At 39.7% G+C, this 16760-nt stretch overlaps 1 long non-coding RNA gene across 1 annotated transcript in view; it reads right to left on the bottom strand.

Moving 5' to 3' along the window:
* The window catches only part of LOC135186203 (uncharacterized), a 37078-nt gene that overhangs the window by 4797 nt on the left and 15521 nt on the right, over window positions 1–16760 (bottom strand). Inside the window, exons 2-5 of the long non-coding RNA XR_010306758.1 lie at window positions 12454–12592; window positions 10452–10673; window positions 9548–9692; window positions 6642–6744 (exon numbers count right to left, since the gene is read on the bottom strand). This is a non-coding gene — a long non-coding RNA (uncharacterized LOC135186203). The remainder of the gene's footprint in view (window positions 1–6641; window positions 6745–9547; window positions 9693–10451; window positions 10674–12453; window positions 12593–16760) is intronic.

The raw sequence follows: 16760 nt of genomic DNA, 5'->3' as shown, positions 1-16760 counted from the left end.
TCAAAGATTAAACAAAGCAGAAAAAAAGACCAATTTTACTCATTTTTTTTTTAATTTAGTATCACTACATTTTAATTGAATTGAAAGAATTCTACTTTGACCTTCTCCCAATGTTCACTACAAGCCATGTGAATTGTTTCAGTGGGACAAAGTCATACAATAAAAAGAACAGTATAAATACTGTTTCTTTCTCTCAGACTTTCCTACACATACTACATGCTTTCAGCTTACAAGGCTTGGGATATTTTTTTCCTGTATCACATACACTTGTTATTTAATTTGCATTCCCTGAATCTAACACAAGGAAGCACTAATATATATGCAGATGTTGTGAGATTATGACTCATCATATTGATTTCAGTAGTAAAAGATATTTTTTTCCTCTAATAATTCTCTCATCCCAGTTTTGTGTTACGTCAAATTGCTTCATTTTTTTGAGAAGCACTTCAGAGGGAGCAGAAAATACAAAAAAATATCTTCTAGGGCACAGTGGAGGAATGTTCTCTAGTTTTCTTTTTTATTTTTTCATGGAACACTCTATATTAAACACCATTCTACAACCCTGAGTCTGACCTTGTACATCCTTAAATATCTTAAGCCACACTAAGAGCTGTCCTGGCTAACAGTGAAAGATATTTTCCTTTAAACTATCCATTTTGTGTGTCAGCTGGGTAGCTATGTGGAGACAGCTTTTCCTGTCTTGGTTGTCCCAAGGACAAGAAATGTGAAGGTCAGTCCATTTCAAGAGAATACAGTCACACTACGTCTGGAATTGCTGCTTAACAGACTGGTTCAGGAAGTTATTCTGAAATCACTCCTAACACAGGCCTGGGGGAGCTAAAATACAACAGTATTTTAAATTTCAATTTTAAGAACAGCTAATAATCACCACATTGGGAAACAAACAGAGAGAAAAAAATCCCCATACTTTCCAAGCACTTATACATCCATTTGTGTTTGATCACTAGGCTTCTTTAACCTACAAAATGTAGTTAATAAGCTGACAGAGACTTCACATTCCTGGCTGAAGGCTGTGATATGCATCCAGTCCTATGCTTTCCTCTGCTCTGCCCTGATGAGAAGTCATCTGGAGTACTGCGTTCAGTTTTGGGCTCCCCAGTTTAACAGGGACAGAGATCTGCTGGAAAGGGTCCAGCAGAGGGCTACAAGGATGATTAGGGGACTGAAGCACTGCCTTATGAGGAGGGGGCTTTTTAGTCTGGAGAAGACTGAGAGGGGATTTAATAAATGTTTATAAATATCTGAGGGCTGGGTGTCAGGAGAGGAGGGGCAGGCTCTGCTCACTTGCTCCCTGTGATAGGACAAGGAGCACTGGATGCAAGTTGCAGCACAAGAGGTTCCACCTCAAGACAAGGAGGAACTTCTTTACTGTAAGGGTCACAGAACACGGGAACAGGCTGCCCAGAGAGGCTGTGGAGACTCCATCTCTGGAGACTTTCAAGGCCTGTCTGGATGCTTTCCTGTGTGACCTCAACTCTGGCAGAGGTTGGACTTGATGAACTCTTTGAGTCCCTTCCAACCCCTGCCATCCTGTGATCTACATTAATAGAAAACACTCTACATTTTATCTATTTTTAGTAAATTAAAATAAAATTCCTCTGCCTTCCATTTTTCTCCCTGTCACCTGAGCAGGCTTTGTGATTGTGCTCCATTTTCTCTCTCGTGTGCCACCTTTTATTACTTTGGGGATGGTGAGATAATATCATTCTCAAGTAATTTTTCCACTGTCTGCTCTGACGAACAGAAAATTTGGTGTCTACCGGTTTTATTCCAACTAAGATGAAAAAGCAGTATTTGGTAACAACTACTCATATACAGTCTGGCCATTTCTGTAAGTGCTCAAAGAAACTCCCTATAATTGACATTTGTACCAAAATGTAGTTCACTTCAACCTCTATAGACACTTAAGTATTTTTTCTTATCAAAAACAGAAATAAAAGCTTAAGCACTCAAATTTCCCTTGTTAAGTTATAAAGAATCACAATACATAGTTATAATACCTGCACAATGACAAAGTTAGTAGGGCCATTTAAATGTTATCTTTTTCCTCCTATAATTCATACAACTCAGTAAAATCCACATCTTTCAAAAATACCTAAATAAGCTTTCAAACCTCAATCCAGCAAACACGTCCACAACATAAGAATTGTCCCATTTATTTTAGTTATACATATTCAACATCTTACATTGGATTGGAAACTTGAACTTGTAACTTAGTTTTGTCACCAACATTCCTTTCACTGCTTATCAAATAACTTCTGAATCTGGCAATTATTTGGAGAATGAATCAGATAATCACTTGCTCCAGGGAAGGATAAGGCTGCTAGGTTTGCCTGTATCCCGTGTAATACACAAACCCAGTTAACACCATTCTGATAACATGTTTTCACGACACACAAACATTTTGCTAGCACAAGCTTTTATCTGGCTTAAGGCCTAAATGTAATTATGGCTCTAGGGCAGAAATAGAAGAGCTTTCTTTAAGCACTGCAGTGGTAACTCAGGCTGCTGGGTGAAAAGGAAACTAGGGATCTTGATAGATACAAAATACAAGAACTTGTCAGGCAACAATGGCATATCGTAAGCATCTTGTGTGGTTTGTTTGCATAACAGCTAATAGTTTTTTACACAGCAAAATCTCTCCCCCAGGAATCAAGAAGAATAAAACTTCTTACTGCTTAGTATTTGCAGACTTACTCAGAAAACTAAAGAAGCTAATGAGAAAGACAATAAAGTCTTTAAAAGCTACAGATTATAATAACTGCACAGTAAAATAACAAATTAATAGGGTCCATTCCTACATGACAGTGTATTTCCTATTTTCAGAGAGGTTGTTATCTTCTGTATCTGAACAATTCACTGTGCAAAACTACCTCATGAATGCTGACCTTAGAAGACTTTTCCAACCTTTACAATTCTATAGTGTGGGATTATGCCATTTTTAATTAGCAAGTGAGAGAATGAATTACATGAACTTACACAACTGCAATGGAGAAGAATATTGCGAGTCCATTTCAGACAAGCTCTAATTCAAAACCCAAAGTTGCAAGACTTTATAGCTGCTACATCTGACCTAATTTCAGTAATCACTTAAGTTTCACATTCTGATGGTGAAAGGCACAAGAAGGTTTCTTGCAAGTAACTATTAATATTTGAACAGTGAGGTTATGATTTGTTACAACCTTTTATGCTGTTTGTTTTTATGCTAGGATTATTCTTGCTGCTTGTACTATTATCTCCCTAGTGAACTCTGTGTCCTTTATGGGTTTTCAGAGATGAATGATTCAGTATTATTGACCTTCATGAGGTACAGAACAGAATGGTCACAATACTACTTACCTGTTTGAGGCCAGCAGGCTCACCTTTTAATGAATTATTCCAGCTACAGTGATATATCAAAACCAATCTGATTGCTATTTCTGTTTAAAATTACAACCTCATTCAGCTATCACAACTACTGAGTGATTAAAATGGAGCATATTTGAAGTTTTAATGATGAAGACTAAAAACTGCAGACAAGAAAACAGAAAAAAAAAAAAAGGGGGGGGGATTCATTTAAAATAATCATAATCAACATGGCTTCACCAAGGGCAAATCCTGCCTGACAAATCTGGTGGCCTTCTATGAACACGTCACAACATTAATAAATGAGAGGCGAGCAACTGATGTCATTTACCTGGACCTGAGCAAGGCCTTTGACACTGTCCCACACCACATCCTGGTCTCCAAGCTGGTGACACATGGGTTTGATGGGTGCACCACTAGATGGATAAAGAACTGGCTTGATGGCTGCACCCAAAGAGTGGCTGTCAATGGCTCCATGTCCAAGTGGAGGCCAGTGACAAGCAGAGTCCCTCAGCTGGGACCAGTCTTGTTCAGTATCTTTGTCGGTGACATGGACAGTGGCATTGAGTGCACCCTCAGCAAGTCTGCTGATGACACCAGGCTGTGTGGTGCAGCAGATACGCTGGAGGACAGGGATGCCATCCAGAGGGACCTGGACAGGATGGAGAGGTGGGCACAAGCCAGCCCCATGAAGTTCAACAAGACCAAGTGCAAGGTCCTGCATCTGGGTTGAGGCAATCCCAAGCACAAACACAGGATGAGCAATGACTAGCTGGAGAGCAGCCCTGAGGAGACGGACATGGAGGTGCTGGTGGATGAGAAGCTCAACATGAGCCAGCAGTGTGCACTTGCAGCCCAGAGGGCCAACCAGGAGAAGTGTGGCCAGCAGGCTGAGAGAGGTGATTCTCCCCCTCTACTCCACTCTGGTGAGACACCACCTGGAGTACTGCATCCAGTTCTGGAGCCCCCATTACAAGAGGGATTTGGAGATGCTGGAGTGTGTCCAGAGAAGGGTCATGAGGATGCTCAGAGGGCTGCAGCAGCTGTGCTATGAGGACAGACTGAAAGAGTTGGGGCTGTTCAGTCTGGAAAAGAGGAGGCTCTGAGATTACCTTATTGTGACCTTTCAGTATCTGAAAGGGGCCTACAAAAAAGCTGGGGAGGGACTTTCTAGGCTATCAGGTAGTGACAGGACTAAGGGGAATGGAGCAAAGTGGGAGGTGGGTAGATTCAGACAGGACGTGAGGAGGAAGTTCTTCAGCATGAGAGTGGTGAGAGGCTGGAATGGGTTGCCCAGGGAGGTGGTTGAGGCCCCATGGCTGGAGGTGTTTAAGGCCAGGCTGGATGAGGATCTGACCAGCCTGATCTAGGATAGTGTCACTGTCCATGGCAGGGGAGTTGGAACTAGATGATCCTTGTGGTCCCTTCTGATCCTGATTGATTCTATGATTCTATAACACACGCAGGGTGAGACAGAGACAAAATCTGAATGATCAATCTTTGAACTGAAGAAATCTCAAAACACTTTTTCAGTTTCCTTCCCTGTATACACTAAATCTATTTTTAAAAATAAACGACCATTACTTCTATTTTGTAAGTAACTCTCTTCATTAGGATGTGACTGAGGCATCTGTAAGGTTTTTAAAGGACTCCTTATTCTAAATCACAAAATATTTAATGAATCAAAATCTCATAGCCATAAGAATTCTGCTGTAAAATCCTAGGTGATAACTATGATGATTCAACTTTTTCATATTGAATCAGGTGAAAAAAACAGTTTAATGTTCCAAAGGCCCTCTGCCAGTGCTGAACACCAACTAAGGTTTCTGTTTTACTCCATTTTACTGATCTGATTACAGAGTAGAAATAGACCCATTTTAAAGAGCCTTGGGAAAGCATTTAAAGTATCAGAATTATTAGAGGAATCTCAGTTTGTGAAGAAACAGAGTGTCAGGACAGTGTATGGCTAAACTGTTTTCTTGAGTAAAACAGCAAAGCCATTTGTAGTATTTGCAAGGTTTAACCATAAACAATGATTCTTTGAATGATACACTTGAGCTGCAGCAAGCAGTTGCAAATAACTGAACTTACTCCTCCAAGAACTTTCCAGATGTGCACTTCACACACCTACACTTTCTTCCCTATGTTATCCTCAGTGTTCAGACGGGCTTATAGGCTGCATCCTAAGATGTTAGTAACATGCAGGTAACTGAGCTGCCACACCACATTTGAATATTTGCATTTCTTGGTACTGCCAGGAGCAAAATGAAAGGCTCCTGATTGGGGTAATACAGTAAAACTACACAAAGGGAAGGATGAGAGGAAGCTAAAAGGTGATCAGCAAGAAGGCATAATCAGTCTCAGAAGAGGACATGTTCCATCAAGTGTAACCAAAATCATGCATAACCAGATGAATCCTTTACATTTCCAAACTAATACTGAACAGCCTAGCAGAAGGCACCACGTAAATGACTTTCTGATGTCATGACAGAAGAAAATGCATGTTTTCCATGTCATATATCAACTTTGGAAAAGAAGCATTTCTTAAAACAATAGAAGGGTGAAGATATACACAGCTTTTAAACACAGTCCAGACTAGGAATGGCCAAGAACACAGAAACTAAATTCAGGGCTTTTGTGAAAGATTTTATAGCTTTTATAGTTACCTCATAAAAATTTACTGCACATAAGACAGTATTCCAGGCCTATTGCTTTGCTGTAATCTTTAGCCTTTAGCAAATAGGAAGAGATTTCCTATCTTGAAAATGCTGAGAAACGGTGCTCCATCTGACCAACTAGCTGTGATCAACTGTAACTAGTGCTGAAAGGCATTGTTTGTCTCATCAGTAAAATGTGTATTATAAAATCTTATCTGCTACCACAGACTGAATTCAACAATAATTGTATTTGATTCTCATCCAAATCTATAAGATTTGCCCAGAGGCATTTAAAAGAAGTGTAATTACAACTGTAGAACTAACATTAAATTGTAAGGAGAGGAAGGAAAAAGAATTCATACTACCATGAAATAAAATGGAAATGTTATACCAAGAAAATGAATGAGTCTGCAATAATGCAGATGGAAAAGGCACAGTGCTTTTCCATTTTTCTCTGATAATTCATTGGGAAGTTTCTTCACTTCTTTCATGCTAATTACTCTAAAAGTGTTGCTGTCATTACTTGCCATGAGTAGGGAGCTAGTGGAACTGTCAATAGTTCAGAGCATCAAGTTTCTAGAAAATTATTTCCCATTCTTGAGTTTGGCTATTACTTACTTCTTTGATATAGAAATCTTTCCACTTATCTTGTTCTTATTTCATGCTCTCTGAAAAGCTAGGCATATGTGAATCTTTCTGGGTCTTGTATCTTTTAAAACAGCTATGAGGGAAAGAAAAAAAAGGAATTAGACAGTGATAAGAAGAAACCCAAAGCTACTACAAATTTAAAATTCAGAATAAAAATCCCCCAGTCTGTATAATTTGAAAGTCAGCTCACCATTAGATCTGTACTATACAATGAAGCATAAACTCATTTTTATAAACCATGGAGTATTGAATCTTTTGCTCACAGATCACCAGAACTGAAAGGTGTCTGGTTCAATTATTTCTCGGAGATTTTCTGCAGATATTTCATAACCTATATATGTCATTTATCAAAGTGCAATTAAATCACCTATTTGCCAGCATCAGCATTTGTCCTTACCAGCACTCCATTTTCTGTCCTGTTCCAATCCTTTTTTATTTCCCTTCTCTACCCCCACCACTTTCTCTCATTCTTTTATTAACCCACAAGGCAGCAATAGTGAACACACAAGGAACACTATGGTATATAGTCAGCTGGATAAATACTTTGCAAAGAACACTCCAGCTAAGCAGCTAAGTACCATGTTCAAAAGACATTAGGTTCCCAGGTGTCTTAACCCTTTGCAGGAAATCACTGCCTCCCCATCTGAGCATAGCAGGGTACATGCATGCAGGTCTGCTCCCCAGGTTCACCACATATTAGTACCAATTTAATATCAGCTGAAATGCTGAGCTGTGAGTGAGAGTGGCAGAAGTGCTTGCACAAAGCTCACTGTTCTGGGGCAGGAACTTCTGGCAAGGACTGATGAAGGGCAGTAGTGGAGTTCCTAACTGCTTTGACTAAATCACCCAAGACCATCTGTCAAACTCCCCAGATTTTCCAGTATGTATCCAAAATACTAGTACAGATTTTGGAAACAGAAGAGCTAACAAACATGACAGCCAAAGGAAGCTCCTCTTTAAAGTAGTTACCTCAAATGCTGACACCATGACTGCTACTAGCACAAAAGACAGCTTTGAGCTAACTGGTAGTCTTACAACATAGTGGATTGAAAAGCCTGAATGCTACTGTCCACTGAGACCTCAATTCCTTGCTGCCTAGCTGAAAAATACACCAAGTTCCTAAAAATCACTGGGTGTTTTTGGAAAAAAATAAAATAGCCATAGCATTATTAGGAAAAACAACTTTAAGCAGTCGACATTTTTTCATGGTGAAGTGTCCTTATGTGCATTGTGGAGGCGGGGGAAGGGGAAAGAGAGGGGAACAAACAGATCTATGAGAATTGTTACCCTCTTTTTCCTCACCTCCAGTTTTAGACTGCCCTCACTGCCCTCTTCTTGCACACCCGTTGGGACAGGCTACATTAACTACACTACTTTAGAAACAAGTCATGTAAAGATCACATGCCTGCAGGCTGGTAGATGTGATGTGAAAGGGGAGAAAACTTCCATTTCTGTAGGACAGGAAAGGTAACAAGAATTTCAGGAGAAAGACTCATCCCAAAGTGACTGCTCTCTCTTGTATAAGCATCTTTGAACTTCTGCAGAGTAGAAAAAAGGTATTTCAAACAATAGGAATCTGCTTAGCTTCCAGTATAGACAGTTCCTTTATATCTCAGAAGAATGTGCTGATCTAGATAATCTTTTGAGGATTTTTAGATCTTGCCACAGACACATTAGGTACAAACCACACCATTAAGACATTTTTATTTTGCAGTAAAGCCTGCGTATTTAATAAGAATTAGAATATATTCTACAGCTGATTGACTATATTAAATCTTTTTAATGTTGCTCTAGTGCATATCTAATGCAAAGATACTTCTTAAAAATTCAATAGCAACATTAAACCATGTCAGTAACAAAAGCTTTCATAATAGACTCGGTTCCCAAGGGTTCAGCAAACAGACATTTGTACAAAAGTTCCACTCGTCAGGTGTGCCTCCTAGCAGTCTCATAAAAAAATGCATTTAAGCTACTCAAGTGTACTCAAATGCCCAGAAAAAGAAGCAGAAAAGATGGAGATCACTAACTGGATTTTAGAGATGTTGATGCTCTGTCAGTATGGGAAAAGCCACTTTGAAGAGAGGTAAAGAGCAAAAGGACAGCTTGCCTCTCAGAGTATCGTATACAGCCATAGCTATCTATCTGATAACCAAATCAGCACCACCAGAAACTTCCTCTTCTAACAGCTTGGACAGAAAGCATGATCAAAATAAAAGATTAGAAGCAGGCTAAGTCTTTCCTCCTCCTTCTGTTATTTGTTCACATAATAATCCACTATCTAGAAAGTACAGATTTATTTCTTTTTCTTGCATGTAGCTCAGCAGACAAGTAAAGCTTCAAGAGCTCTAAAATGCTACAGATTCTGTCTTCCTGGTGCACAAATACTTGTGGTTGGTTGGTTGTTGGGTTGGGTTTTTTTTTAAATAATTAAAGCCAAGTGCTTATCACATTGTTGCTTTGAGATCCTGGATCTCTGACACAAAGATAGAGTTTAAATCCTAAACAAATTCAATCAATCATCATTGAACACAGCAACTCCCAAATCATGTGGATTTGTATGAACCATCACTAGACAATCCTATATTTACTTTTGCTAACTAGCTCTGACTGGTAGCAAGGTATAAGGCGAATTTACCAGCAGTGAAGCCACTAGAAATACCCAGAAGAAAAATCCCATGAAGGTAGCATTGTCTAAGAATTAGGCCTATGAAGAGTGTCTCAGACATGATGCCTACAATGTCTGGCACCCAAAAATCTCCTTTCTCGCAGTAATCCTGGCTGACTACAGCAAAACCCACAGGCCTAGAGCAAAGGAAATGGATGCAATTCCTACTGTCCTAGGATTCAGTAGCCTTGTTTGCAGTCTAAACAGATACCTGGAAATACTGCCCTTCTCCACCCTCTTCTTTCACAGACAGAATTTATTCATGGGCAAACATGGGAAACAAGCTGTCTTCTTAAGCCCTGTGACAAGGAATACCAAAGACAAACAGAAAAGGGTTCTGTCATGATGCTTCCATCCTGTGGATAAACAAAGAAGGAGGATTAGGAAGTTCACTGAGCTGGTATGCTTCTATGGCTTTGTACTCACTGCAAGGATTTTAATTGTAGAGAAATCAATGATATCTTACCCTTTGTCTACATTATCATTACCTGCTTTCTTCATATCAAAAAGCACTGAAGCAGAATTTTGGTTTTTAATAATGCTATTAATTTCTTTCTTTTGGATCTTTGACTTACTGTGCACAGATTACTTGCCTGCATTACTTTTATTCTCATCACTCCTGAGATGGGATCCCCTTGGTGAGTTTTTTTTAATAGTGCTGCTGCTGTCAAATGCTAGAGTGTGAAGGAACTTTTCTAATAGATACAATGCAGTTTATGAACATACTTTTGATCATGCACATAATCTGAAATTAACACATTCTAGAAATCCCAGAACACTTGGTGCATTGACAGCATCAAGTAGTGAGGTGCAAGGAGAGGTGGGGGCTGATGTGCTGCACTCCTTTAGGGTTCCACGTGGACCACGTGCCCACACTATATCATTACACACGTGAACTTCATGCTACTTGCCAATCCTAGGCACACACTGTGCATGCAGAGAGTGCTTGCTGCTGGTGCACCTTCATTTACCCCACAGGGGGACCACTGTACATGACTTCAGACTTGGTTCCAGCAGGAAGGAAAACATGACACGCTCCAGTGTACACAGCAAGTCTTGCACAGGTACAATGCAATATTGCAACCAAAAGCCTCCCTCTAGCTCGTATCACTCACCTCTGGTGACCTGCAGTTGTCCCAGCTCTCATCATCATAGACAATGCCATGAAGGAGAGAGGCTGTGCCATTTTGACAGTGGATTCAGCACAACTCTCATTCTGATTTCTGTGAGGAGAGGTGGCACCTGTCAGTTTGAGTGACAAGTCATCCAAAATTTTAAGCATTGCTTTGACATCGATCCTTCTATGAGGTTTAACAAATAACTGCTTCAGCCTTCTCCTGGTAAAAAAGTGAAGCATTATCCCACAAGAAAGAACATAGCCAGCAAAAAGCACATGTCACAGCAATTATGTTACTTAACAGATCTTGAGAAAACAGCAACTCTCTTCTGAGTAGTTTTATAGTACCCCACACATTAAAAAATCCTTCCATACTGCAGGAGCACTCAGGAGCATCATTGCATGTAGTATTTTCTTAGAGTCAATTTGGACCCAAAGACACACAAGCCACTGAGAGTTAGAAGCTTCTGAGGGTCACACAAGTCTCAAAGTTGAGCGAAATACTGCCACAACTAAGTCTTGCTGTCACATGTTCTGAAGGTTTCTTAAGAAAAGTATTGGGCAGGTCTCCTGAGTCTCTGCTTTTCAGTGTACATTACAAGACACTAACCACATATCCAACTTAGACTGGCTACCTTGTTTGTATTCTCTTTCTCTTTGGCATTATTAAGGATGCGCCAGTCTCTACAAAATGTTGCTTACAGGACTTAAATTCCTGGCAAAATATTAAGCTTCATTCACTTTCTTTCTATGACCCTAAAGCAAAGGATGAATCTGGAAGAATCTTTTTGGGGGATAGAAAAGACCATGCAAGCAACAACAGAGCTGATAAATTATTTATGATGAAAAAGCAGAAGGAGAACATTCCCAGAAGCCAAAGCAAAAAGCATATCCACTAACATATGAAGCATAACATAAACACCCCATATTAAAACAATTCGATAACTGCCATAGTCAAGCATGCATTACCCTGGGAAGATGTGAATTACAATTGGTGAAAAGCTTGTCAGGCAGTTTCATTAGGAGGCAAACTTCTCAGTGAAAAAACAGTCTAGACATCTAATATGATAAAGGTCAGTGGATGAATTCAAGCTTCTTGAGAAATAGCCTCAAAATTAATTGACAAAAAATATTGTGTTCTATTAAATAATGAACTGTGCACTTGTCACTTTCATCAGACAGACTGATATTGGTCTAGTAATAGCGTCTGCTGATAGCACTCGAGACATCAAGTCTTATTTTTATTTTTGGAATCTCCTTTATCAATAAAGCATTTTTTCCACAATGTGCAGAGTAATGACCAGTGTTGGAATCTCATTCTCGCAAAGCTCAGATCTTGCACTCTCAGCTGCTATGCTGTAGCACACACACTCATTTCAACAGTCTTGCCATTTGATTCCTATGAAGGATTCAGTTACAAAGTCACGTTAATGCCAATAAAGTAACTGGGTTTAAACATTTTTGGCTGCTTTCAAATAGAAAATTAAGTTTTGAGGGTTAAAAAGTTACCACAGAAATTGAGTTGTGGTTGCCATCTTCAAAACTTCTTGTGCTCAGTGGATATGCAGGAATTAATTATTTGCAGCCTCAGCATCAATTGCTGTCACAACCAATGAAGGACTTCCTACTAATAACACTGTCAACATGCAGCAACAGCTACCCAATTTCTATGGCCAGTGTTACAGAAGTGGGACCATTTTGATATGTGCTAAATGATGATGTTTACTGCACATAAATTCTTTGTTGGATACACAGAGGTGTACTAGGCATTACTAAAAGTCACTGAACTTTACAGAATTAGTCATGTTTTTCCATTCTTATTTGCCCTTTGTCTTTTGTCAACCATTCTAGTTTTGCACATATTAAAACATTCAAGTAAATCACAAGTGTATACATAACTGTAAAGGGAAATTTAAACTAGAACCGAGACAATACCCCTAAAGCAACCAAAAGGATTTGTCTGACCTTCAATACTTTGTGAGTAAAACAATCTACCTTACCTAGGAAAACCACAGAATCAGCCGACAGCCTACAGCTGGGATTAGTATTTTGCTGAAGTGTTTGGATTCCAAGGCTTGGTAGTAGCAAGTGTTGATCCAAGGTCTGCTTAAGCCAATGAACAGACCAACTCTATATTCTCTGTGAATGAAAAGCAAGCCCATTTCTTACTTTAAAAAAAGCAAACATAATTTCTAAGCAGAACAAAACAGAGCAGTCCTCTACACTTAGCAGTGAGACTTGGCAGAAAGAGGGTGAGGATTTTATCAACAAAAATTTAAAAGAAAATAACTGTGATGCCAAGGTGCAACCAGTAGTAGGGCTAGAAAACCTTCTACTTGTTTTTCCTGTAACGTGCACATCTACACTGCAGAAGCAGTACCTCTGCCTGTAGACTGAATTAATCAAAATTGACTAAGCCTTCTTTCAGAAAGAACCTCCCAGGAACAGAATGGTGAATCAGGGATAGACTTCACCTCTTCTCTGCTTACAATTCATAATGGAGCTGCAGTGTGAAACAGCAAACCAGACTTAAATAATATTCTTATTATGAGGGTTAAACAAATGGGTAAGTATAATTAGTAGAACTACAATTATCCAGTGCAATGTTCCCACTACAGCAAGAAAGTGATTGTCAAACACACTCTAGTTTCCTTCCTTCCAGAACAGTCAACCACAGAAAGAACCGAGAAAAACCATGAATAATTCAGGATTTTTCTTGCTTTATGTAGAAAAGTGCCCTGCATGTAAATTTCAGATGAAGCTCACATTCACTGAAAAATCAACTCATTTACTTCAGAACAGTAAATAGAGAAAACAATTTCCTTTCAGACTACTGCACTGTATGCCTACTTTGCATCCTGTTAGACACTCAGTAAAGGATTAACTAGCATAAACATCTCAGCCCCTTTCTCTGAAGGTGTGAACAGGACTGCTAAGAGCCACCTTCATCATTAAATTAGCTTTTTATTAAGTAAGCATAATTGCATGGACAAGTTCGTCAAAAATCAGGCAGCAAAACATACTGAACAATAAAGGAGAATAATTAGACCACGTTTAAATACCACTTTCTGCAACTCTAGTGAGAGGAAAGGAAGAATGATGAAGTCTCCCATGCTTTTGTCCCCAAATCTAATTTTAGTAAGTAGTTTACTCATTTTCAAACAGCTACCAAGTTGTCTGGATTTCACACTAAAGTAAGGTCCATAATAAGGGCTTGGTGGTCACAACTGGATTTTTTTAGGCTATGGAACTCACACAAAAAGGTCTTACCTGTCCATTTTAAATACATAATTTTTTTTTCAAAGCATTACATTACCTCTCACTACCTCTACTTGCTTTTAAGCAAAACACTTGTGAAACCCCTGTTTCAGAAAACAACAGGACAGCGTTAAGAGAAACATAAGGAAAATAGGTACAGTTACTGAAAGACAAAATCATACATTTCAGGAAAAGAAAGGGCCTTCTGAGTCATATAGCTTATATCCCTAGGCAACAGGATGGTTGCTGGATGGCCTTTAAAGTGTTTTGATTGATTTTTTTATGTTTTTAATACTCCAGAGGGGCAGTGCTTCATCAAACAACCCATGATAAATTCCTCTTTGTCCACCTAATTTACTGCAGAGATGAAAATAATTTCTTAGTGTCTGAAAAGTTTCCCTCCATTTACCATGTTATCTTTAAAATAATTAAAATTAGTTCCTTTATTTTCAGATTGCAAAGCACATTCTGACTTCAATATTACAGTGCAAGTCACACCAAATAGCTTTCACATTTCTCACTTTAGAATATTTGTGATCTGGAGTGTGATACAATGAAAGGTACTTTGGCATGTACTTTTTGAAAGGATGAGCAAACACAAACTTACTTATCCAAACATAGCACCGAACAAATTCACCCCAAAGTTACTTACTTAACCATCCTCAAAATATTAGTCTGGAGCTTTCATTTTAAAATGTTTGCCTAAATAACCAAATGTTACAGACAGGTAAGAAGAATCTAAATGCAGTATCCACAGCCAGACATTTTCATGTTTGTCTGTTCTGAAAGATGGCCACAACAACCCCATGCAGAAATACAAGCTGGGGTCGGAGTGGCTGGAGAGCAGCCAGACTGAGAGGGATCTGGGGGTACTGATTGATACCCACCTGAACATGAGCCAGCAGTGTGCCCAGGTGGCCAAGAGAGCCAGTGGCATCCTGGCCTGCACCAGGAATGGTGTGGTCAGCAGGAGCAGGGAGGTCATTCTGCCCCTGTACTCTGCACTGGTTAGACCACACCTTGAGTACTGTGTTCAGTTCTGGGCCCCCCAGTTTAAGAGGGACATTGAGATGCTTGAGCGTGTCCAGAGAAGGGTGACGAGGCTGGGGAGAGGCCTTGAGCACAGCCCTAAGAGGAGAGGCTGAGGGAGCTGGGATTGGTTAGCCTGGAGAAGAGGAGGCTCAGGGGTGACCTTATTGCTGTCTACAGCAATAAGGGGGTGGTTGTGGCCAGGAGGAGGTTGCTCTCTTCTCTCAGGTGGCCAGCACGAGAACGAGAGGACACAGCCTCAGGCTGCACCAGGGGAAATTTAGGCTGGAGGTGAGGAGAAAGTTCTTCACCGAGAGAGTCATTGGACACTGGAATGGGCTGCCCGGGGAGGTGGTGGAGTCGCTGTCCCTGGGGCACTTTAAGGCAAGGTTGGACGTGGCACTTGGTGCCATGGTCTAGCCTTGAGCTCTGTGGTAAAGGGTTGGACTTGATGATCTGTGAGGTCTCTTCCAACCCTGATGATACTGTGTGTGATACTGTGTGATTTAGAAGCTGCACACTGGCAGTTTACTTCTCAAGCGATCACTGGCTCATAAACCGAAAACTACACTTTCACAGTCACCTACAGTCAGCGATGAATCCAGTACAATGATGACAACTATTACTAATAATGGTAGAAAAAGTGGTGAAAATAGAGGCAGTGTCATTAGCAGGTTAAAGTCATCTGTTTGAGCAGTAGAATACAGTTGAGCAAGCAGGTTTGAAATGCAGAGACTCAGTGTAACTTTTTGATGTCTATACATTACAATATTGTTGCATAAAGACAATAAGTCAAATTTTAGAATACCTCACAATTTCAAGTCAGCTGTTATTAATAAATAAAAAGTTGATAACATGCAGAAGGTCTAGAATAAAAAGGAAGGAGGAAAAAAAGTAAGAAAATCAAACTCTGAATTATCCAAACTATGCACAGTCACACTATAGGTTGGTCATATTAGACTAAACTTTCTTAATCTGCAATACAAAAATCTCCATCTCTGCCTATTAGATCAGAAGTCACTATCTCCAGGCTTTTGAGAAGTTTCCTGCCATCCCAGCAGCCACTATCAGTGAACAAGATGTTTCAAACAGCAGATTAAAGCACAAACATGGATAGAGTTAACAGTTCTGCTTCTGTGTTTGGAAAATTCCAGTGTGAGAGGGAGAGTTACTGAACACCAGCACAGGCCTTCTGCTTTGTTCTGTGATGTGCTTATAGCAGTGTCTGAACTAAGTAGTTTAATTACAGTTTCCTATTTTTGCTTATGAAGGACTTCATTCTTTGGCCACATACTTCAAGCATTACCATAAACTCAGCACCTGAAAAACACAAGTACTGCATACACAAATAATCTTAGAAACACTCTGAGAGAGGGAAAATCCCCAACTTGTAGGTGTGCATTTATTGCATTTCAGCATGCAAGCCATAATGGTTTCTTTAATTGTGTTTGCATGAGAAGCTTTCATCCAGTTTTGGAAACACAAACTAATTTTGTCTATGGAAAATCAGCATCTGAAGGTATGAAAATCATGCTGCCTGAAGTGTTTGCTGGGAAGCATTGTGTTCCATCATCTCAGCCTAAATCATGCTTGGCCAAGCCACACATCCCAAACCAACTCCTCCAACAATGCAAGAGGAAAGGATTATTTTCCCTGGCAAGCAAGGGAACACCCCAACAGACAGTGAAGCATGCTAGTATTACTGTGACAGTGCTTGTTCCAGCAACATTGCTAGTCACGACCTTGTAACAGTATCATTTCTTTAAGAGACTACTCAGTGCTTTATGAGTCCTGACACGCTCAAATAGAAACTATTGTGGCAATTATTCCAATGTTGCTGAATTCAACTAAAGCGCATAAACTAGCCAAAATACATTGCTGTGTATTTTGTGCCTGGGTTATCAGATGAACAGAGGTCTGAGAAAGATAATTACCCAAAATTAAGTAAGAGCAAAACCAATGAGGACAGTAGAATACATTCACCAAACAGACTAAGAGTCAAAACTCCTTTCAGAAGAAG

Source organism: Pogoniulus pusillus, chromosome 24 (genome assembly GCF_015220805.1).
Source record: "Pogoniulus pusillus isolate bPogPus1 chromosome 24, bPogPus1.pri, whole genome shotgun sequence".
Taxonomy (NCBI): Eukaryota; Metazoa; Chordata; class Aves; order Piciformes; family Lybiidae; genus Pogoniulus; species Pogoniulus pusillus.
The sequence above is the reverse complement of the archived record's forward strand: the minus strand, read 5'-3'. Positions and strand labels throughout refer to the sequence as shown.